Source organism: Dendrobates tinctorius, unplaced genomic scaffold (assembly GCF_039654945.1).
Source record: "Dendrobates tinctorius isolate UK_male_01 unplaced genomic scaffold, ASM3965494v1 ptg000134l, whole genome shotgun sequence".
NCBI lineage: Eukaryota > Metazoa > Chordata > Amphibia > Anura > Dendrobatidae > Dendrobates > Dendrobates tinctorius.
Window position 1 is genome coordinate 11,815,428 of NW_027361802.1, and position 22,028 is coordinate 11,837,455.

General features: G+C 41.8%; 1 protein-coding gene across 1 annotated transcript in view; it reads right to left on the reverse strand.

Annotated features, from left to right (window-relative positions):
- Positions 1–22,028, reverse strand: part of TRPM3 (transient receptor potential cation channel subfamily M member 3) — a 710,253-nt gene that overhangs the window by 427,342 nt on the left and 260,883 nt on the right. The gene's annotated exons all lie outside the window — the stretch shown is intronic.

Sequence of the window (22,028 nt, forward strand, 5' to 3'; positions counted from 1 at the left end):
TTAGGCCACAGGTGTGTACCTGGTTGTGTTTTATGCAAAGTATTTCACCTTTTAACAAAAGTTGTGTACATTGTTAGGAAATCACCAACAATAAACACAACTTTTCAGGTGAAATACTTTGCTTCAAACACAACCAGGAACACAACTGTGGCAAAAAGCTAAAATTTACCCACAGTTATATACCTGGTTTTGAATACCTTTTTACCTTTTAAATACCCTGTATTTAACCTTTTTTTTAAACATATTTCGCCGCAGAAAGAAATGACAGACAACCAGTGTAAACAATAATTTAACTTTTATTTAAAATATTTTTTTTGTGTAAACTGTTTTTAAAGTTAAAAAAACTTTTAATAAAGGTTTGAAACCAACCAAATGGGCATTTTTATAAAAAAAAAAACATTATAACTCGGTGTAGTGTGGGGTGGAAATACTGCTGGAGGGGCTGCGGGACACTTCGACAATGGGAGTGTGGAGAGAGGACTGGGATCATGGTGGGGAAGGAACAGTTAGAGGTGATGGTGTGGAAAAAGCTACAGAATGGGTGGACATGTGGGAGGCAGAAGAGGTGGTGGGCGGTGGAGTGGAGGGTTGGGCAGGGACTGTAGGAGCAGATGATGTTGATGGAAAGTTGTATGGGGAAGGAGTTTGGTACGGGGAAGGAGTTTGGTACGGGGAAGGAGTTTGGTACGGGGCAGGTTGCTGGAAGTGGGGAGATGTCTGGTACTGGGGAGGTTGCTGGTACTGGGAAGGTTGCTGGTACTGGTGAGGTTGCTGGTATGTAATAGGAGGGGGAGGATGGAAAGTGGCTGGAGGGGGTGCAGATGTAATAGGAGGGGGAGGATGGAAAGTGGCTGGAGGGGGTGCAGATGTAATAGGAGGGGGAGGATGGAAAGTGGCTGGAGGGGGTGCAGATGTAATAGGAGGGGGAGGATGGAAAGTGGCTGGAGGGGGTGCAGGTGGAGGAACTACAGTGGTGGGAGGTGGAGGTTGGGAGGTAACCTGCTGAAAGAAATGACAGACAACCAGTGTAAACAATAATTTAACTTTTATTTAAAATATTTTTTTTTGTGTAAACTGTTTTTAAAGTTAAAAAAACTTTTTTAATAAAGGTTTGAAACCAACCAAATGGGCATTTTTATTACAAAAAAAACATTATAACTCGGTGTAGTGTGGGGTGGAAATACTGCTGGAGGGGCTGCGGGACACTTCGACAATGGGTGTGTGGAGAGAGGACTGGGATCGTGGTGGGGAAGGAACAGTTAGAGGTGATGGTGTGGAAAAAGCTACAGAATGGGTGGACATGTGGGAGGCAGAAGAGGTGGTGGGCGGTGGAGTGGAGGGTTGGGCAGGGACTGTAGGAGCAGATGATGTTGATGGAAAGTTGTATGGGGAAGGAGTTTGGTACGGGGAAGGAGTTTGGTACGGGGAAGGAGTTTGGTACGGGGCAGGTTGCTGGAAGTGGGGAGATGTCTGGTACTGGGGAGGTTGCTGGTACTGGGAAGGTTGCTGGTACTGGTGAGGTTGCTGGTATGTAATAGGAGGGGGAGGATGGAAAGTGGCTGGAGGGGGTGCAGATGTAATAGGAGGGGGAGGATGGAAAGTGGCTGGAGGGGGTGCAGATGTAATAGGAGGGGGAGGATGGAAAGTGGCTGGAGGGGGTGCAGGTGGAGGAACTACAGTGGTGGGAGGTGGAGGTTGGGAGGTAACCTGCTGTAGAGCACCGTGGCACGAATGCATTACATGCATCTGCTGGGTAGGAGATAGTGTTGCCATGCGCTCCACAACAGACCTGAAAAAGGTGTGGTTTGGCGAAGATCTTGCTTCTGAATGCATGGTTTGCAGAAGTGTCTTCACCTCCAGAATGCTGGAGTTGATCTGCTGAAAGCCTGCGGAGATTTGCTCTGACAAGACTTTTAGACAGTTCTGGAAAGATGCATTCAGATGCAAGAACTCTGGCGCATAACTCTTTTCCTGACCCCTCTGCCGCTGCCGCCCAGTACCCGCAGGTGTACTAGAGGTGGCAGGGGCAGAAGGGTGGGGTAAAGGGAAAGCGATCTCCTCACCAGCAGCTTCATGTAATGTAGGCGGCCACGATGCTCCTGTGCTGGTGGATGGGACAGATGGGTCGAATGTGTGGGAAGGCTGGGAAGGTGCAGATGTACCGGGGCGGTCGAAGTGTCCCTCGGTGCCGGTCTCCTCAGGGATCACCTCAGAAGGGTCCAATCGTGCAGGCTCCCGAGTGCTGCTCACCGTGCTGTGGAATAAAGAGAAAAAAAAACAATTAAAATACTGACATGGTATGGCCCTGGCTGAAAAAAAAAAGTTACATCTAACATTTTTTTTCACATGTGGTGTGTAATATTTACCTTCTAGTGACCATTGTTTCCCGGAGGAACGACAGGGCTTGTGCGTACTTGTACTTGCTCCTGTGTCCTCCAGATCCACTCGGGGCCCGCATCTCTTTATTGAACTCCTTCTTGAAACGATCCCTCACAGACCGCCACCGATTCACAATTCTGTTCCCTGAAACGAGAAAGGAGTGGTTAGTATACAACATCAGTGTTTCACAAACTCCAGTCCTCATGGTCCCCAGGGGTCATGTTTTCAGGATTTCCATAGTAAATAGAAATCCTGAACACATGATCCGTGGGGACCACGAGGACTGGAGTTCGGGAAACACTGGTTTACATCAAGCAACCGGTACTGTATATACTTACGCTCTTTAATCTGGGCCCGAACATCGAGGTCCTCCCAGCGGCCCACAAGGAGCGAACAGATTTCCTCCCAGAGTCGTCGGGTAACGATAAGGTCAGCGTGGCGGCGGTCAGCCATATTCCAGAGCGGCTCCCTTTCTCTGACGAGATCGATGAGGTGGTCCACATCGAGTCCTCCATCCTCACCATCAGAGTCGGGAGCACGCTGTGAAGGCTGTTAAAGAAAAAGACAAAAATAACATAATTAGCCTCCACAAAAGAAATTAAATAAAAAGTGCAAAAAAACAAAGCAAAAATATTTATACTTACACGCTGGTGACCGCCGCGTTGCTGTCGCCGACGACCCTGGGAGGCACTGCGAGGACCTCTTGGCCGAGCACCAGATTGGGAAGACTAGAGAAGAAAACAAAAAATGTTATGTCTTTGGATGTAGTCATTTGTTTGCTGTGTGTGGTCTGCAGAACATTGTTTTCTATGTGTTGTGTGTAGTGTGATGTTGTGTTTCTGCGTTTGATGCAAAAAACTTACCAATTGTGAGCCCACTCCAGGTTTCTGTCCACCCCTTCCTTCTTCTTCTGGGAGCTCCTCTTCATCTTGTGAATCCTGTTTTGAAATAAAAGGCAATGAATAGACATATATTACAGAGATGATGGATTTTGGAAATAAAAACTTACCGTCAAACGCTGACGATGCGAGGGAGGGCTCCCAGAAGATGATGTGCTGTCTTCCTGGTGGCCACACTCCATGCCTGTGGGTGGTGTTCCAGCTGCTGCTGCTGCTGCTGCTGCATCTATTGGGCGGCTGTTGAATAAAGAGAAACAAAGGGCCAATGAATATCTTGATATTCAATAGCCCTAGTTTGGAGGAATGGGGGATTTGATAATTACCGTCTCTCATCTGCTGCTGGCCTCCCCTCCTCAGCATGTTCCATTTGCTGCTACATTTGGGGTGGTGGTGGTGCTGATGGTGCTGCAGTGGTCTCCTGCCTTCTCCTGCTGCGCTTGGTTGCTTTCTTGGGTGGCATGTTGGGTGTGGCTGTGGGTCCCACTGTCTTGCTTTTATATATGTCTTGTGGGCAGAGCTACTGAGCATGCTCAGACCAAAAAAAACGAATCCGGCCGCCGGATCAGGCGCATTGCGGCGCTCATAGGCTTTCATTGTGTGAAAAAGACGGACGCGCCGGATCCGGCGTGTCCGGCTTTTTCGCCGGAGACAAAAAACGTTACAGTAGCCGTTTTTTCCAGACGCCGGATCGCGACACATTGCCGGATCCGGCGAAAACCGGATGAAACGCATGGCCATCCGGCGCAATCCGGCGCAAATGCAAGTCAATGGGGGGGAAACCGGATCCGGCATTGCATTTCGCCGGATCGCGCCTGACGGCGAAAACCTGATGTGTGAAAGAGGCCTAAGTATCTAGCAGTAAAAATAATAAAAAAAACTTATTATTTCTTACATCTTATTTTAAAGATTATGAAAAGGTTCCATAATTATATCATAAAGGGAATGTGTATAATTTTTCAATTCACTGTAACCAAGTATTGTGTCAATTTATTCCACACTAATTTGATAATATAATAAACGTGAAAGAAAATAGTGCAAATAAAATGCATTTGCTCACATATTTACCAGCCTATTGAGTCAAAAAATGGCCTTAACCAATAGACCACTGGTAAAAGCAAGGTACTAATTCTTGAAAATAACTACATGACAGAACTGAAAATAGTCTAAAATGATATATACGGTATATTACATACAGTGCCTTTGCGAAAGTATTCGGCCCCCTGGAACTTTTCAACCTTTTTCCACATATCATGCTTCAAACATAAAGATATGAAATGAAAATTTTTGGTGAAGAACCAACAACAAGTGGAACACAATTGTGAAGTTGAGCGAAATTTATTGGTTATTTTAATTTTTTGTGGAAATTCAAAAACTGAAAAGTGGGGCGTGAAATATTATTCGGCCCCTTTACTTTCAGTGCAGCAAACGCACTCCAGAAGTTCATTGTGGATCTCTGAATGATCCAATGCTGTCCTAAATGACTAATGATGATAAATATAATACACCTGTGTGTAAGGGTATGTGCACACGCTGCGGATTCCGCAGCGTTTCCGCAGCATTTTTGGCCGCTGCGGACCCGCAGCAGTTTTAGCTGCGGTGTACAGTACCATTCAAATGAATGGTAAAAAAAAAACGCTGTGTAGACGTTGCGGAAATATCCGTGCGGATTTGCTGCGGTTTTGAAACCGCAGAAAGAAGTGACATGTCAAATCTTTCTGTGGAATCCGCAGCGGGTTCCTATCTTCACCATTGTGGAGATGGTGAATCCGCAGGACCAAACCGCAGTCAAAACCGCAGATAATCCGCAGGTCTTTTGACCTGCGGTTTATCTGCGGTTTTTGCAAAATCCGTGCGGATTAATCCGCAGCGGATTCCGCAGCGTCTGCACACACCCTAATCAAGTCTCCGTATAAATGCACCTGCTCTGTGATAGTCTCAGGGTTCTGTTTGATGCACAGAGAGCATCATGAAGACCAAGGAACACAACAGGCAGGTCCGTGATACTGTTGTGGAGAAGTTTAAAGCCGGATTTGGATACAAAATGATTTCCAAAACTTTAAACATCCCAAGGAGCACTGTGCAAGCGATCATATTGAAATGGAAGGAGAATCATACTACTGCAAAACTACCAAGACCCGGCCGTCCCTCTAAACTTTTATCTCAAACAAGGAGAAGACTGATCAGAGATGCAGCCAAGAAGCTCATGATCACTCTGGATGAACTGCAGAGATCTACAGCTGAGGTGGGGCAGTCTGTCCATATGACAACAATCAGTCGTACACTGCACAAATCTGGCCTTTATGGAAGAGTGGCAAGAAGAAAGCCATTTCTCAAAGATATCCATACAAAGTGTTGTTTATAGTTTGCATAATTCACCTGGGAGACACACTAAACATGTGGAAGAAGGTGCTCTGGTCAAATGAAATCAAAATCGAACTTTTTGGCAACCATGCCAAACGATATGTTTGGCATAAAGGCAACATAGCTCATCACCCTGAACACTCCATCCTCACTGTCAAACATGGTGGTGGCAGCATCATGGTTTGGGCCTGCTTTTCTTCAGCAGGGGCAGGGAAGATGGTTAAAATTGATGGGAAGATGGATGGAGCCAAATACAGGACCATTCTTGAAGAAAACCTGTTGGAGTCTGCAAAAGACCTGAGACTGGGATGGAGATTTGTCTTCCAACAAGACAATGATCCCAAACATAAAGCAAAATCTACAATGGAATGGTTCACAAATAAACATATCCAGGTGTTAGAATGGCCAAGTCAAAGTCCAGACCTGAATCCAATCGTGAATCTGTGGAGAGAGGTGAAAACTGCTGTTCACAAACGATCTCCATCCAACTTCACTGAGCTCGAGCTGTTTGCCAAGGAAGAATGGGCAAGAATTTCAGTCTCTCGATGTACAAAACTGATAGAGACATATCCCAAGTGACTTGCAGCTGTAATCACAGCAAAAGGTGGCACAACAAAGTTTTAAGTTTAAGGGGCCGAATAATATTGCACGCCCCACTTTTCAGTTTTTGACTTTTCACAAAAATATAAAATAACCAATAAATTTTTTTCAACTTCACAATTGTGTCCCACTTGTTGATTCTTCACCAAAAATTATCTTTATGTTTGAAGCATGATATGTGGGAAAAGGTTGAAAAGTTCCAGGGGGCCAAATACTTTCGCAAGGCACTGTACATACAGTGCTGTGCAAAAGTTTTACGTAGATGTGGAATGAATGCTGCAAAGTAAAGATGCTTTAAAAAATTAAAATGTCAATAGTTTATGTTATCAATTAATAAAATACAAAGTGACTGAACATAAGAGAGATCTAATCAAAATCAATATTTAAATTTAAATAAAATCATCAATTCTTCTAGGTACGCTTACTGTATATACAATTTTTAAAAGTACTCGGCAGGGAGGCTGTTCCAAACATCTTGGAAAACTATCCACAGATCTTCTATGGATGTCGGCTTGTGCATATCCTTCTGTATCTTCATGTAATCATGGATAAGCTTCAATAATTTTGACCACAGGACTTTGTGGGATCACATCAACACTTGCAGGATTCATTTCTCATTTTTTATGCTGAGTATAGTTTTTAAAGACATTGGCTGTATGTTTGTGGTTGTTGCTCTACTTCAGAATAAATTTGGAGCCAATCAGATTATTTTTGTATCTTGTTTTCTTAACATTGACGATACCAAGAAATTGCAATCTTGAGGACCACAGACGCAGTGGTCGACCAAGGAAACTTAATGTAGTTGATGAAAGACATATCATGCTTACAGTACCTCAATTCTAAATAAAAAGATTTCCATCAGTGTCATCAGCTCAGATCAGGCAGCAACCAGACCCAGCTACACCCATCTACTGTTTAGAGCAGTCTGGAAAAATGTGATTTTTCATGTAAGAACTTGGGTTAAAAACCATAACGTTGTAACAAAATGCAGTTGCTCATTAAAAGGCTGGAGAGTTGTACAATAATGAGTGTCTGCAGGCAGCAGTGAAACATGATGGAAGTTCCTTGTAATTAATGAAGCTGCATTTCTACAAATGAAATTTGGGGATTTAGTCAGGATTTAAGGTGTTATCATTGCTGAGAAATACAGGTATTTGATTGGCTCCAAAGTAATTCAATGACCCCCAATATCATTAAGAACTATCTTTACTGTAAAGAAGAATAAGGACTCATGGAAGTGATTATATTACCACATAGAGCCCTGATCTCAACATCATTGAGTCTGTAAGGGATTTCAAGAAGGAGCTACAAAAACAACTTCCACAGAAGATCTGTGGTTAGTTCTACAAGATGTTGGGAACAACCTTCCTGCTGAGTTTTTTTTTAAAACAGTGTGTATGCAGACCTAGAAGGATTTAAGCTGTTTTGGAGGCCATGTTTTGTCACAACAAATATTGATGTTATTTAGATTTCTCTTTACTTCATTTGTGACAGCTGACACCCCACAGCAATGCCCGATCGAGGGCATTTAACCCCACTGATGCCGTTGTCAGTAGTGACAGAGCATAGAGAAGCATCAAGTTGTTCTGGTGGTCTCCATGGAGACCCCCGACACCAAGATGGTCGCAGGGTCCTTCGGGGTCCTGCTGGGAAGGTGGCTTGTGAGCACCTGCTAAGAGCAGGTGCCGGCATGCCTCCTACCCTGCCCGTCAGATCACTGATCTGATAACAAGCTGTGCAGTGTCAGATCAGTGATCTGATGTAAAATAGTAATGTCCCATACTGGGACAATGTAATAAAGTTAAAAATATATATTATTATGTGTAAAAATGTTTAAAAACAAAATCCCACAAAAATTCCGAAAAGGAAAAAAATATTTTACTGATAAATACATTTGTTTATGTAAGGCTGGTTTCACACTTGCGTTTTTTTGCGCTGTAATTTAGCGCTAAAAAACGCATGCGTTTTTTCCCCTATATTTTGTATGGGATGCGCTTATGTGCGCATACACATGCGTTTCTATGCGGTTTTACGCGCATGCGTTTTTTTGTGGTGTGCGCTCGGGCGCACAAAATGCATCCTGTTGCATTTTTTGGGCGTCCGACTTGCCTTAAAAAAACGCATGCGCGCGCAATGCGTTTTTTTACAGCAAGACACCCATTATAAGTCTATGGGTGCGCATATGTGCGCATTGGCATGCTCATGTATGTGTTTTTTTGCGCATGCGTTTTTTTGTTGACCATTAGTTAGACAATGGAATTTAGGGGTTTGGGTTAGAGTTAGGGTTAGTTAAGGGGGTTTAGGGTTAGGGTTAGGGTTAGTATGGTTTGGTTAAGGGTTAGGGTTTAGGGTTAGTTAGGGTTTAGGGTTAGGGTTAGGGTTTGGGTAGGATTTGGTTAAAGGTTAGGGTTAGTATGGTTTGGTTAAGGATTAGGGTCAGGGTTAGGGTTAGGGTCAGGGTTAGGGTTAGGGTATGGTTTGGTTAAGGGTTAGGGTTAGGGTCAGGGTCAGGGTCAGGGCTAGTAAAGTCATGGTTTGGGTTAGTGTGAGGGGCCAACTAATGTTGGAAAAAAAACGCAAACGAGGTAAAAACGCACTAAAAACGCATACAAATGCATAAAAACGCTGCGTTTTTTTCATGCATGCTCATAAAAATGCTTGAAAAAACGCAGCATTTGTATGCGTTTGTATGCGTTTTTTCTATGCGTTTTTTTGCGGGAAAAACGCCCTGCAAAACAAAGCAAGTGTGGAAGTAGCCTAAGTAAAAAAAAAAAAAAAACTACACATATTTGGTATTGCCACGTCTGTAACTACCTGCTCTCTAAAAGTGTCCCACTAGTTAAACCCTTCAGTGAACACCGTAAAAAAACAACAATATACCGACAAACAAAAAGTGCAATAAAACGCAATCAAAAAGATGGATGGAAATAAAAATGGTACAGCTGAAAACAACGTCATCTTGTCCCGCAAAAAACAAGCCACCATACAGCTCCATCAGCAGAAAAATAAAAAAGTTATATCTCTCAGAACAAAGAGATTTTCTATAAGGCTACTTTCACATGTCCGTCGGTGGCATTCCGGCGCCATGCGGCAAAAAGATGGAGTGCCGGATCCAGCCGTGAACGGAGGGACCGGAAGTATATGCGGCGCATCTTACGGCGCCTGACACGGCTATGTTGCAAAGGGGTCACCAGGGAAGAAAAGGATCCAGGAGCCGGTGAACGGGGTATGAAAAAGAGAGAGAACGTGGTATGAAAGAGAGAGAGAACAGGGTATGAAAGAGAGAGAGAGAACGGGGCATGAAAGAGAGAGAGAGAGAACGGGGTATGAAAGAGAGAGAGAGAGAACGGGGCATGAAAGAGAGAGAGAGAACGGGATATGAAAGAGAGAGAGAGAGACCGGGGTATGAGAGAGAGAGAACGGGTAAAGAGAGAGAGAGAGATATCCGGGCATGCGCACAGGGTAAAACCGTGCATGCGGTGGCCGGATCAGGTAGAAGTCTGATCCAGCAGCCAGAATGTGCCATTGAGAAACATTGTCCCGCAGAACCGGAAGGGCCGCATACGTCCATGTCCGGCTTTTTTCGCCGGACAAAAAAACGCTGCAGCATCCGTCCTGTCCGGCCGCCGGACAGAGAAATTCAGCCGGATCCGGTAAAAACCGGAACAAACGGAAGCACATGCGGCGCGATCCGGCGCATGTGCTTCTCAATGACAAAAAAACGCATCCGGCGGTAAAAAAAAACGGATCCGTTTTTTTATACACATGCCGGATTGTGCCTGACGGCACAAACCGGATGTGTGAAAGAGGCCTAAAATAGTTTTTATTGTGTTAAAGCACCAAAACATAAAAAAGATGTAAATGAGGCATAGCTGCAATCGTACTGACCCGAAGAATAAAGCTGTCTTACCAATTTTACCACACAAGGAACGGTATAATAAAAGGAATTGCTGGTTTTTGTTCATTTTGTCTCACAAAAATCGGAATAGAAAGCAATCAAAAAATTTCATGTGCCCGAAAATGGTACTAATAAAAACGTTAGGTCGTCCTGCAAAAAACAATCCCTCACATGACTGTTGGCCGAAATAGGAAAAAATTATAGCTCTTGAAATATGGTGACGCAAAAACTAGTTTACACAATAAAAAGCTTTTAGTGTGTGACAGCAGCCAAACATAAAAACCTGATATAAATCTAGTATCGCTGTATTCGCACCGACCGGAAGAACAAAGTCGCCTAATCACTTATACCGCACGAGGAACGGCATAAAAAATAAATAAAACCAATTCTTCACATGCTGTTGATTTTTTTTAATTCTGTCTCCCAAAGATCGCAGTAAGGCTCGGTGCACATTTATCCTGCACTCTACGCTGAGCGCTTACACCTTGGTTTCTGCATAAATATCTGAAATACGTGATTCAGACAGCACCCTGGCAGAAAATTCCCTATAATGATGCAGATGGAGGCACAGTGGATGCCATAGCACCTGTTATCCGGGGGTGTCCATCTTTTTAGGATTACAGTTTTATGCACTTCTGAAAAGAAAGAAACCGCTGAACAGAGGCTAGACGGAGTCCAGAGTAACTCTGCTGTCTCACTATAGTGAAAGGATCCATTGTGGGCTTCACGTCACTCAGAGATTAAGATGGAAGCCCCAAAGTAAGTGTTCATCGTAGAGCGTCGCATAATTGTGATTCCAAACGTTATATAAAATCTTCCCAATAAAAGCTTCCACTCAATCCACAAAAAAAGCCAGCCCTCACTCAGATCTGTCATTTGCTAATGGAAATATAGGGGACTTCCACGTTACTGGTTGCACAAAGGTTATGGAAAAGCGAAATGGCTCCTCACCTGCCAAAAGAAATTCAGCAAATTCTCCACTCCCAAATCCAAATGCCCCACTTCCTTCTGAGCCCCTGTGTGCCTAAACCACATATAGCGCCCACATGTTTGGCATTTCTGTAGTGATGAGAGCCCGCTTAATTTACAGGTGCGTGTCTCCAGAAACATAAGCTGGGCATAATGTACTGGTCACTACAACTTATTGGTCACTACAACGGCAGTTTGCAATTCTCATTCGGCAACATCCACTGCTGCCCATTTCTGGAAACACCCATGGAGTCAAAATCGTCACTACATCTGTAGATAAATTCCAAAAGGGTTATGATTTCCAAAATTGGGTAACTTTAGGGAGATTCTGCTTTTCTAGCACTTAGGGGCTCTTTATATGGAATCCACAAACTAGTCTAGGAAAATCTGCGTTCCAAGAGGCAAATAGAGCTCTGTCCCTCCCAAGTCACTCCGTATGGCAAAGTAGTATTGTACAGCAACATATGGGGTATTTCTAAATTCAGCAGAAATTGTGGGACAAATTCTGGTGCCATTTTTACTCATTTTCCAGTGTGAAGATGTAAAACTTTGGGCTAACACACAATCTTGGTGGTAAAAATTTAATTTTTTTTTTCTTCACTGCCCAATGTTATAAAACTTTGTGACACATCTGTGGTGTCAATATAATCACTGCACTTCTAGATGAATTCATTGAGAGGTTTAATTGGTAAAATTGGGTCATATGGGGGGGTTATGCTGTTCTGGCACCTCAGGGGTTCTGTCAATGTAACATGGCACCCTAAAACAAGTGCAGCAAAATCTGCACTGTGATATGGCGCTAATTCCCTTCTGAGCTTTGCACTGTGCCTCAAAAGTAGTTTTTGATCACATATGGGGTATCGGTGAACACAGGAGAAATTGCACAGCAAACTTTGTGGTCCATTTTCTCCTTTTGCCCTTGTGGAAATACAAAAACTATAAAAGATTTTTGTGGGAAAAATGTGATTTTTTTATTTTCACGACTTAACTTTATAAACTTCTGTAAAGCACCTGGGGTTCAAGGTGCTTAATACACATCTAGATAAGGTCCCAAAGGGGTCTAGTTTCCAAAATGGTGTCATTTGTGGGGGTTTTTCACTGTTTATGCACATCAGGGGCTCTGACATGAGGGAACAGATGGAGTACCCCGATGTGCGTCGGGGCACTCCATCCGTCCCTAGTTTTCCTCACCTGTGTACTGGTAAGCTCTGTTTGTTGACACTGCCTATTATGGCATTATGCTAATTAGGTCTATTGATACTGGCTCCTTTGTGGAGTGTTTTTACTGCCATGTGACTGGTTTACATTCTCTTCCATGAGCTTACCTGTTGCATACCATCACCACTTTATCAGTCATTTGACTTATATTACGGTATGGGTTTTTTTCTGGGTGGATTTGAGGGGGTTGGGGGTTATTGTTCTGCATTGGATTGGCACTTGTTATAATGATGTGACTAAATGTGTAATTTTTAATTTCGTTATAGTGATTAATAAATTGACTTTTTGATTTTAATGGTTGTTATTATTTTGCTCCTTGTCCACTTTTTACTTTTTGAGGACAATAGGCAAGCAGCTTGATGAGAAGGCAACAACTGTTGGCACAATTATTAGAAAATGGAAGAAACACAAGATGACTGTCAATCTTCCTCAGTCTGGGGCTCCTTGCAAGATCTTGCCTCGTGGGGTAAGGATGATTCTGAGAAAGGTCAGGAACATGTCCAGAACTACACATGAGGTCTTCGTCAATTACCTGAAGAGAGCTGGGACCACAGTCTCAAACATTACCATTACTCACACACTATGGCATAATGGAGTAAAATACTGCAGGGCATGCAAGGTCCTTCTTCTCACACCAGAACATGTCCAGGCCCATTTGAAGTTTGCCAATGACCATCTGGATGATCCAGAGGAGGCATGAGAGAAGGTTATGTGATCAGCTGAGACCAAGAAATAACATTTTGGTATCAACACCATTTGACATGTTTGCAGGAAGAAGGATAAGTACAACCTCAATAACACTGTCCCAACAGTCAAGCATGGTGGGAGAAACAACAAAATTTGGGGGTTCTTTTCTGTAAAGAAGACAAGACGGCTGCACTGTATTGAAGGAAGGTTTCATGGGGTCATGAGTCGCGAAATTTTGGCCGACAACCTACTTCCCTATGTAAGAGCATTGAAGATTGGTCATGGCTGGGTCTTCCAGCATGACAATGACCCAAATATACAGCCACGGCAATTATGGAGTGGCTCTGTATGAAGCATTTCAAGGTACTGGAGTGGACTAGCCAGTCTTCAGACTTGAACCAAGTAGAACCTTTTTGGAGGGACCTCAAACTCATTGTTGCCCAGCAACAGTCCCAATACTTGAAAAATCTGGAAAAAATTTGTAAGGAGGATTGGACCAAAATCCCTGCTGGTGTGTGTGTGTGTGTGTGTGTGTGTGTGCAAACTAGGTCAAGAACTACAGGAAACGTCTGACCTCTGTAATTGCAAACTAAAGTTTCAGTACCAAATATTAAGTTTTGTTTTTCTACTATATCAAATACTTATTTCATGCCATAAAATGCTAATTAATTATGTAAAAATCATACAATGTGATTTTTGGGATTTTTTTTAAGATTCCGTCTATCACAGTTGAAATGTATCTATGATAAAAATTAGAGACCCCTCCCTTCTTTGTAGATGGGAAAACTTATAAAATCAGAAGTGTATCAAATACTTATTTCACCTACTGTGTGTGTATATATATATATATACAGTTGTGCTCAAAAGTTTACATACCCCGGCATAATTTTTGCTTTCTTGGCCTTTTTTCAGAGAATATGAATGATAACACCAAAAGTTTTTCTCCAATCATGGTTAGTGGTTGGGTGAAGCCATTTATTGTCAAATTACTGTGTTTTCTCTTTTTCAATCATAATGACAACCCAAAACATCCAAATGACCCTGATCAAAAGTTCACATACCCCATGTCTTAATACCATGTATTGCCCCCTCTAACATCAAGTACAGATTGAAGTCTTTTGTGGTAGTTGTGGATGAGGTTCTTTATTTTGTCAGATGGTAAAGCTGCCCACTCTTCTTGGCAAAAAGCCTACAAGTTCCTGTAAATTCCTGGGCTGTCTAGCATAAGCTGCATGCTTGAGATCTCCCCAGAGTGGCTCAATGATATTGAGGTCAGATGGTCACTCCAGAAACTTCACTTTGTTCTGATGTAGCCAATGACAGGTTGACTTGACCTTGCGTTTTGGATCATTGTCATGTTGGACCCTCCAAGTATGTCTCATGCGCAGCTACCGGGCTGATGATTGCAAATTTGCCACCAGTATTTGCTGATAACATGCTGCATTCATCTTTCCTTCAACTTTTACCAAGTTTCCTGTGCCTTTGTAGCTCACACATCCCCCAAACATCAGTGATCCACCTTCGTGCTTTACAGTAGGAATGGTTTTCCTTTCATCATAGAACTTGTTGACCTCTCTGCAAATGTAACGTTTATGCTTGTGGCTAAAAAGTTCAATTTTGGCATCATCACTACAAATTACCTTGTTCCAGATATTTTGAGGCCTGTCTCTATGCTGCTTTGCGTACTGTAGGCGAGATACTTTGTGGCATATGCGCAGTAATGGCTTTCTTCTGGCGACTCGACCATGCAGCCCATTTTTCTTCAAGTGCTTCCTTATTGTGCATCTTGAACCGGCCACACTGCTAGTTTATAGAGAGCCCAGTATTTCAGTTGATGTTGTTTGTGAGTTTTTCTTTGCATCCCGAACAATTTTCCTGGCAGTTGTAGATTAAATTTTTGTTGGTCTACCTGGCCATGGTTTTGTTTTTATAGAGTCCCTGATTTTCCATTTGTTAATCACATTTTGAACTCTGCAGACTGGCAGTATCAACTCCATGGATATCTTTGTGTATCCCTTTCCTGTTTTAGGCTATGTGCACACGTTGCGGATTCTGCTGCGTTTCCGCAGCGGTTTTGGCCCTGTGGAAGCGCAGCAGTTCCGCAGACATGGTACAGTACCATGTTATCCTATGGCATTTCAAAACAGCTGTGCTCACGCTGCGGTGTTTTCAGCACGGTTTTGCTGCGGTTTACAAACCGCAGCATTCAATTGTTTGGGCGGATTTCGCAGCGGTTTCACACCTTTAACATAGTAGAGGTGTGAAATCGCAGGGCAAAACCGCAGGATAATCCGCAGGAAAACCGCAGGTCACTTTTCCTGCGGTTTTATCTGCGGATCCGCGTTGAAAAACCCGCAGGTGAATCTGCAGCGTGTGCACATAGCCTCATACAGTTCAATTACCTTTTCTCGTAGATCCATTGACAGTTCTTTTGCTTTCACCCTGACACACAATCCAGAAACGTCAGTGGCTGGATCAAAGATGCAAGTGTCTGTATGGATCCCAGAAACTCACTCATTTTTTATGCACACACACTGATTACAAGCCAACAGGCACAGTTGAGGATGTTACCTTTAGTAGCCATTCAAACCCATTTGTGTCAACTTCTGTGCATGTTATCAGGCCAACATCACCAGGGTATGTAAACTTTTGATCAGGATCATTTTGATGTTTTAGTTTGTCAATATGATTGAAAAAGAGAAAAGACAGTAGTTTGACAATAAATGGCTTCACTCAACCGCTAACCATGAGTGGAGAAAAAGTTTTGGTGTTATCATTCATATTCTCTAAAAAAAGGCCAAGAAAGCACAAATTCTGCAGGAGTATGTAAACTGATGAGGACAACTATACATATATCCTCACATACTCTGTGTAAGAAATATTTTGTGATTAACTTATATATTTCTAATTAAGAGAAAACAGTCCTGCCACTGTAACAGCGTGATCTCCCTTCACCTTCCTTCGTTACAAGAATGACCTTGCTAGAGAGTGAGAAGGCAACAATCATGCAGGCACACAGATTGCACAGTGTACAATACTTGTTAGACAGGATAGCGGCCCGTGTTTCTTAAATCTTTTGGAATCTGATTACACAGGACATTCCATTACTGTTGCCACAGCGGGCTCTTGTAACAAGGCTTGCTGATTGATACTTACACATTGTTTCCATGTGAATTATTGAAGGATTTCATTTAATACAGATTAGGCTTTTTATTAAGCTGTGGGAAATTGAAGCCTCAAAGCTTCATTAGCTGTCGTTCAATGAAATGAATTCATAGAGGCTTTTACCTTCTCGACTTGAACATTACAAGACATTGACTCAAAATGCTCACCCTCGGCACATAGTAAGCGACAAGGTACTGTAATAGTTGTACTGTGCAATACTAAGGAATGAACAGAAAGACAAAACTAACAGTACTTGCTGGCCGCTAATAGAACATTTAAATACAATGTCCCACATCAGGATTAGTATAAGTTTGAAGGAAAGGCTTTCTTTCATTCTATTAAGAAACACTGAGTATAACTTGAAACTCCTGGGGCCCAATAAAAATCAGTAACAGACTCCTCCTTCAAGTGCATTTACATGGAAAGGATTTTGTATACTAGTGTTCTTAGGAACGATCATTTCACAATAATCTTTGCATGTAAATAGGCTGCCGAACACTCAAGAGCGCTTATTTGGTGCTAAAGATCATCGTTTTCGGCAACACATCATCCAATGTAATCACTGCCAAGAACCATGTGTAATAAATGATCTATTATAATTCGCTCAGTGCGCATAATTTAATTTGATCTGTCTGTGTACAAAGGCTATAAAACACCTGCCAATTGGTAAAAGTTTGCCAGTCGGCAGTCATTTAGTGTTGCTGGTCAGTCCACTGAAACAGATACTTAAGGTCATCTTACATGGCCGAGGAACACCTTCAGGCATCAAATCGGTAGTTTGATAGCAGATCACACTTAATTGCTCATTGTCATTGCCAAGCTCATGTTTGGTATAATCTAGATAGGAGCAAATTGTAATAATATGAATCAAATTCATGTGAAATTTTTGGAAATTTGCTTGACCTGACAAGTTTGCGCAAATAAAAAAGACAAGAGAGAAAGACTAGGCTAATAATGGTATGCACATCCATATATAAAAATGCAAAAACCTTTATTTCACGATGGACACGAATAAGATTAAAAACATTTAAAATAAATACATGAACCAATAACCCAAAACCTCCAAAACGTCCCACGGACACTATATCCCACCCATAATGGGCAATAAAGAAACCCCTATCCAGCAGTACAAACAAAGCATAATGCAACAATAAATTGCCAGAATATGATTATACAATATAAGCAAAATAATCATGCAAGCATAATAAAATTGATGTATATTAAATATCAAGAGATAAATTCTCCTATCTAGCCTCAAATGTGCACATGGCCTCAAGGAAATCACCAATGCAGAAAAGGACCTGTATGAAAATGCATAATAGCTGAGAAGCACAGAATGGTGGGAAAGGCCTTCTCCTTATCCCCACTGGGACTTTGCTGCCCCTGTCCTGGTCTGGCTATTCCCCTGGAGATCATGGTTTGACTGCACATTCTGTGCTTCTCACCTATTATGCATTTTCATACAGGTCCTTTTCTGCATTGGTGATTTCCTTGAGGCCATGTGCACATTTGAGGCTAGATAGGAGAATTTATCTCTTGATATTTAATATACATCAGTTTCATTATGCTTGCATAATTATTTTGCTTATATTGTGTAATCATATTCTGGCAATTTATTGTTGCATTATGCTTTGTACTGCTGGACAGGGGTTTCTTTATTGCCCATTATGGGTGGGATATAGTGTCTGTGGGACGTTTTGGAGGTTTTGCGTTATTGGTTCATGTATGTATATTAAATGTGTTTACTCTTATTCGTGTCCATTGTGAAATAAAGGTTTTTGCATTTTTTATATATGGAGGTGCATACCATTATTAGCCTAGTCTTTCTATCTTGTCTTTTGGTCTCATTGTTCACAGGCTAGGTATTGCACTCCACTAGATATTGCGGTTTGACAATAGTGCACCCTCCTATATATTTGTGCAAATTTACGCAAATCGATAAAAAATGCTCCTCGCTATTTTACACAAGCTCGATGCTTGCATCAACTAGAGTAGGGTCAAATGAACTTGAGCGCAACAGAGTGGACTTCCCAATAATGACTTGCAGTTGTCACATCATACTGTACCACAATCACATAGTAAAGTATAACACATGACATAGTATAGCACAGCTGATCAAAGCCTTTATAAAAGTAGAGACAGGGAATTCAGCGCAGCAACCATTTTGGAGTGACTGTGTTTAGTAAGAGGATGCCACTTCTAACAACTTGGCAACAGAAGTAGGGAAAACCCAAAAAACTCTCAATATATTGTACAAATAGTATGTGTGATAAACCACCAGTGAACAATTGTTATCATCCATTTACCCATAGCCATGTATGTTGAAGTCAGTATGACATTACTAAGGCTTTGTTTGTGTTAAAGAGCTTGAGAAAGGTTGAATACAATCAGTGTCGGACTAGGGTGCCAAGGGCCCATCAGTAACCAACTCCAGGATCCCACTTCTCAGCTACATGCAAATGTGATATTATCCTCAACCACAAATTTATAAAACTATGAACTGGGTAGATTGGTAAATGAATAAGATGCTGCCCCTCTCTACACATAGTGATTCATTTATATTGTGCCAAGTGTAAAATTGGTTTAGTATGTTTATGTACAGTGGGTATGGAAAGTATTCAGACCCCTTTAAATTTTTCACTCTTTGTTTCATTGCAGCCATTTGGTAAATTCAAAAAAGTTAATTTTTTTTTCTCATTAATGGACACTCTGCACTCCATCTTGACTGAAAAAAAACCAAAAATGTAGAGATGTTTGGAAATGTATTGAAAAAGAAAAACTGAAATATCACATGGTCATAAGTATTCAGACCCTTTGCTCAGACAGTCATATTTAAGTCACATGCTGTCCATTTCCTTGTGATCCTCCTTGAGATGGTTCTACTCCTTCATTGGAGTCCAGCCATGTTTAACTAAACCTGATAGGACTTGATTTGTAAAGGTACACACCTGTCTATATAAAACCTCAGAGCTCACAGTGCATGTCAGACCAAATGAGACTGATGAGGTCAAAAGAACTGGCCAAGGAGCTCAGAGACAGAATTGTGGCAAGGCACTCATCTGACCAAGGTTACAAAAGAATTTCTGCAGTATTCAAGGTTCATAAGAGCACAGTGGCCTCCACATAATCCTTAAATGGAAGAAGTTCGGGACTACCAGAAGTCTTCCTAGACCTGGCCGTCCAGCCAAACTGAGCAATCAAGGGAGAAGAGTCTTGGTGAGAGAGGTAAAGAAGAACCCCCAAAGCACTGTGGCTGAGCTCCATAGATGCAGTAGGTAGATGGGAGAAAGTTCCACAAAGTAAACTATCACTGCAGCCCTCCACAAGTCGGACCTTTATGGCAGAGTGACCCAAAAGAAGTCTCTCCTCAGTGCCAGACATAAGAAAGCCCGCATAGAGTTTGCTAAAAAAACACATGAAGGACTCCCATACTATGAGAAATGATTCTCTGGTCTGATGAGACGAAGATAGAAATTTTTGGTGATAATTCTAAGCGGCATGTGTGAAGAAAACCAGGCACTGCTCATCACCTGCCCAATACAATCCCAACAGTGAAACATGGTGATGACAACAGCATGCTATGGGGGTGTTTTTTTTAGCTGCAGGGATGACTGGTTGCAAATGAAGGAAACATGAATGCAGCCAAGTACAGAGATATCCTGGATGAAAACCTCTTCCAGAGTACTCTTGACCTCAGACTCGGCTGAAAGATCACCTTACAATAAGACAATGACCCTAAGCACACAGCTAAAATAATGTAAGAGTGGCTTCAGGACAACTCTGTGACCATTCTTGACTGGCCCAGCCACAGCCCTGACCTAAACCCGATTGAGCATCTCTGGAGAGACCTGAAAATGGCTGTCCACCAATGTTCACCATCCAACCTGACGGAACTGGAGAGGATCTGCAAGGAAGAATGGCAGAGGATCCCCAAATCCAGGTGTGAAAAACTTGTTGCATCATTCCCAAGAAGACTCATGGCTGTACTACCTCAAAAGGGTGCTTCTTTTCCAAACAATTTTATTAACATTTTATAACAGAGCATACATAAATGCAATATCATGAGGCATTCATGACACATGAAAGAAAAAATAAAAAAACACAACCAGATTATAAATAATAATAATAAGAACTTATGGAAACATTTCCAACCAGCGAGACCATTTCTTTATAAAGGAAGGAAGACAGCCATTCAGCAACGCCAATTTTTGCTCATATGACTTATGTAAAGTCAGCTTTGCAATAACATCGAGTGAAGAGGGCACTCGAGTGGATTTCCAATAAAACGCAATTTCATTTTTAGAAACCAAAAGTAAATGAATAACCAATTTCCTAACAGAAGGATTCAAACGACTTGCATCCAACGAGAGCAGGGCGAACTGAGGAGTCAGTGAAAAATCTGATTGATTTAAAATATGAGAAATAAGAGAAGAGATGTCATCCCAAAAATGCCGAAGACGTGGACAAAACCAAAATAAATGGGAAAGGCTACCTTGATGCCCGCAGACCCTCCAACAGAGAGGGGAGGTGGAAGGGTTGATAAAAGCTAGACGAGATGGCGAGTAGTACCATCTCGATATGATTTTACAGTAGGACTCATGGAGAGCCATAGACATGGTAGCAGAGTAGGTTAGAGACATGGTCAGCTCCCAAACATCTGGGGTAACAGAAAAATTCAAAACCGATTCCCATTTTTTCATATATGGGGATTTTATAAATGCAGAATCGTTGTTGAACCACTGGTAGATATAACGAGTGGACCAAAAAATATTATGGCCTGAGTTGCATAAAATATTGATCGCTGGCTCCGATAGCGGAGGGCAGCGAGTCACCAGTGGAGTCAAAAATTCTTTCAACATAGTAAAGTGTAGAAAAGCAGAGGAGGGAACCCCAAGCCTATTCTTAAGATAAGAAAAAGATACAAATTTATGACCATCAAAGATGTCATTTAATTTAGAAAAAAGGGTGCTTCTACTCAATATTGAGCAAAGGGTCTGAATACTTATGACCATGTGATATTTCAGTTTTTCTTTTTTAATAAATTTGCAAACATTTCTGATTTTTCAGTCAAGATGGGTGCAGAGTGTACAATAAAGAGAAAAAAATCAACTTTTTTGAATTTACCAAATGGCTGCAATGAAACAAAGAGTGAAAAATTTAAAGGGGTCTAAATACTTTCCGTACCCACTGTATGTTAGATATATAGGGATAGGGACGGAGGTGAGTTATGACAATCTCTGAACAGTGCTGGAGAAAATGTGCATTAGGACAGGAAGAAAATATAAATTGATAAAAAAGTGAAAGTGACCTGATGCGGCTTGTGGGCAGAACCAATTTATTTTTTGCACCTGGTGGTAATCATAGTATGGATGCCACTGACTTACAAATACTGTACAGTGAAGAGTATAGTTTTAGTGTGTAATGTGAGTGTATCATACATGCAACATACTGATATCTATTGTGTGAATAAAGCGTTTGTGTCATGTATCAAATATCTGATTGACTTGTGCGCATCTTGTGTTTATCTGTGAGTAACAAGTGCATCATGTATTTAAAGTTTTAGCATTTAGTAATATATATGCATCATACTGTGATGTGTGTATAATGTATCTCATGTGCTACTAGTGTGTGTACCATGTGTTAGTGATGTGTGTATAATGTGCTACAGGTGTGTGTATTATTTGTCTCATGTGTTAGTGATGTGTATATTTTGTATCGCATGTGCTAGTGATGTATGCATCATGTGCATAATGTGCTAGGGATGTGTGTGTGATGTATCTCATGTGCTAGTGATGTGTATCATGTGCTAGGGATGTGTGTATCATTATTATTATTATTCATTTTTATAGCGC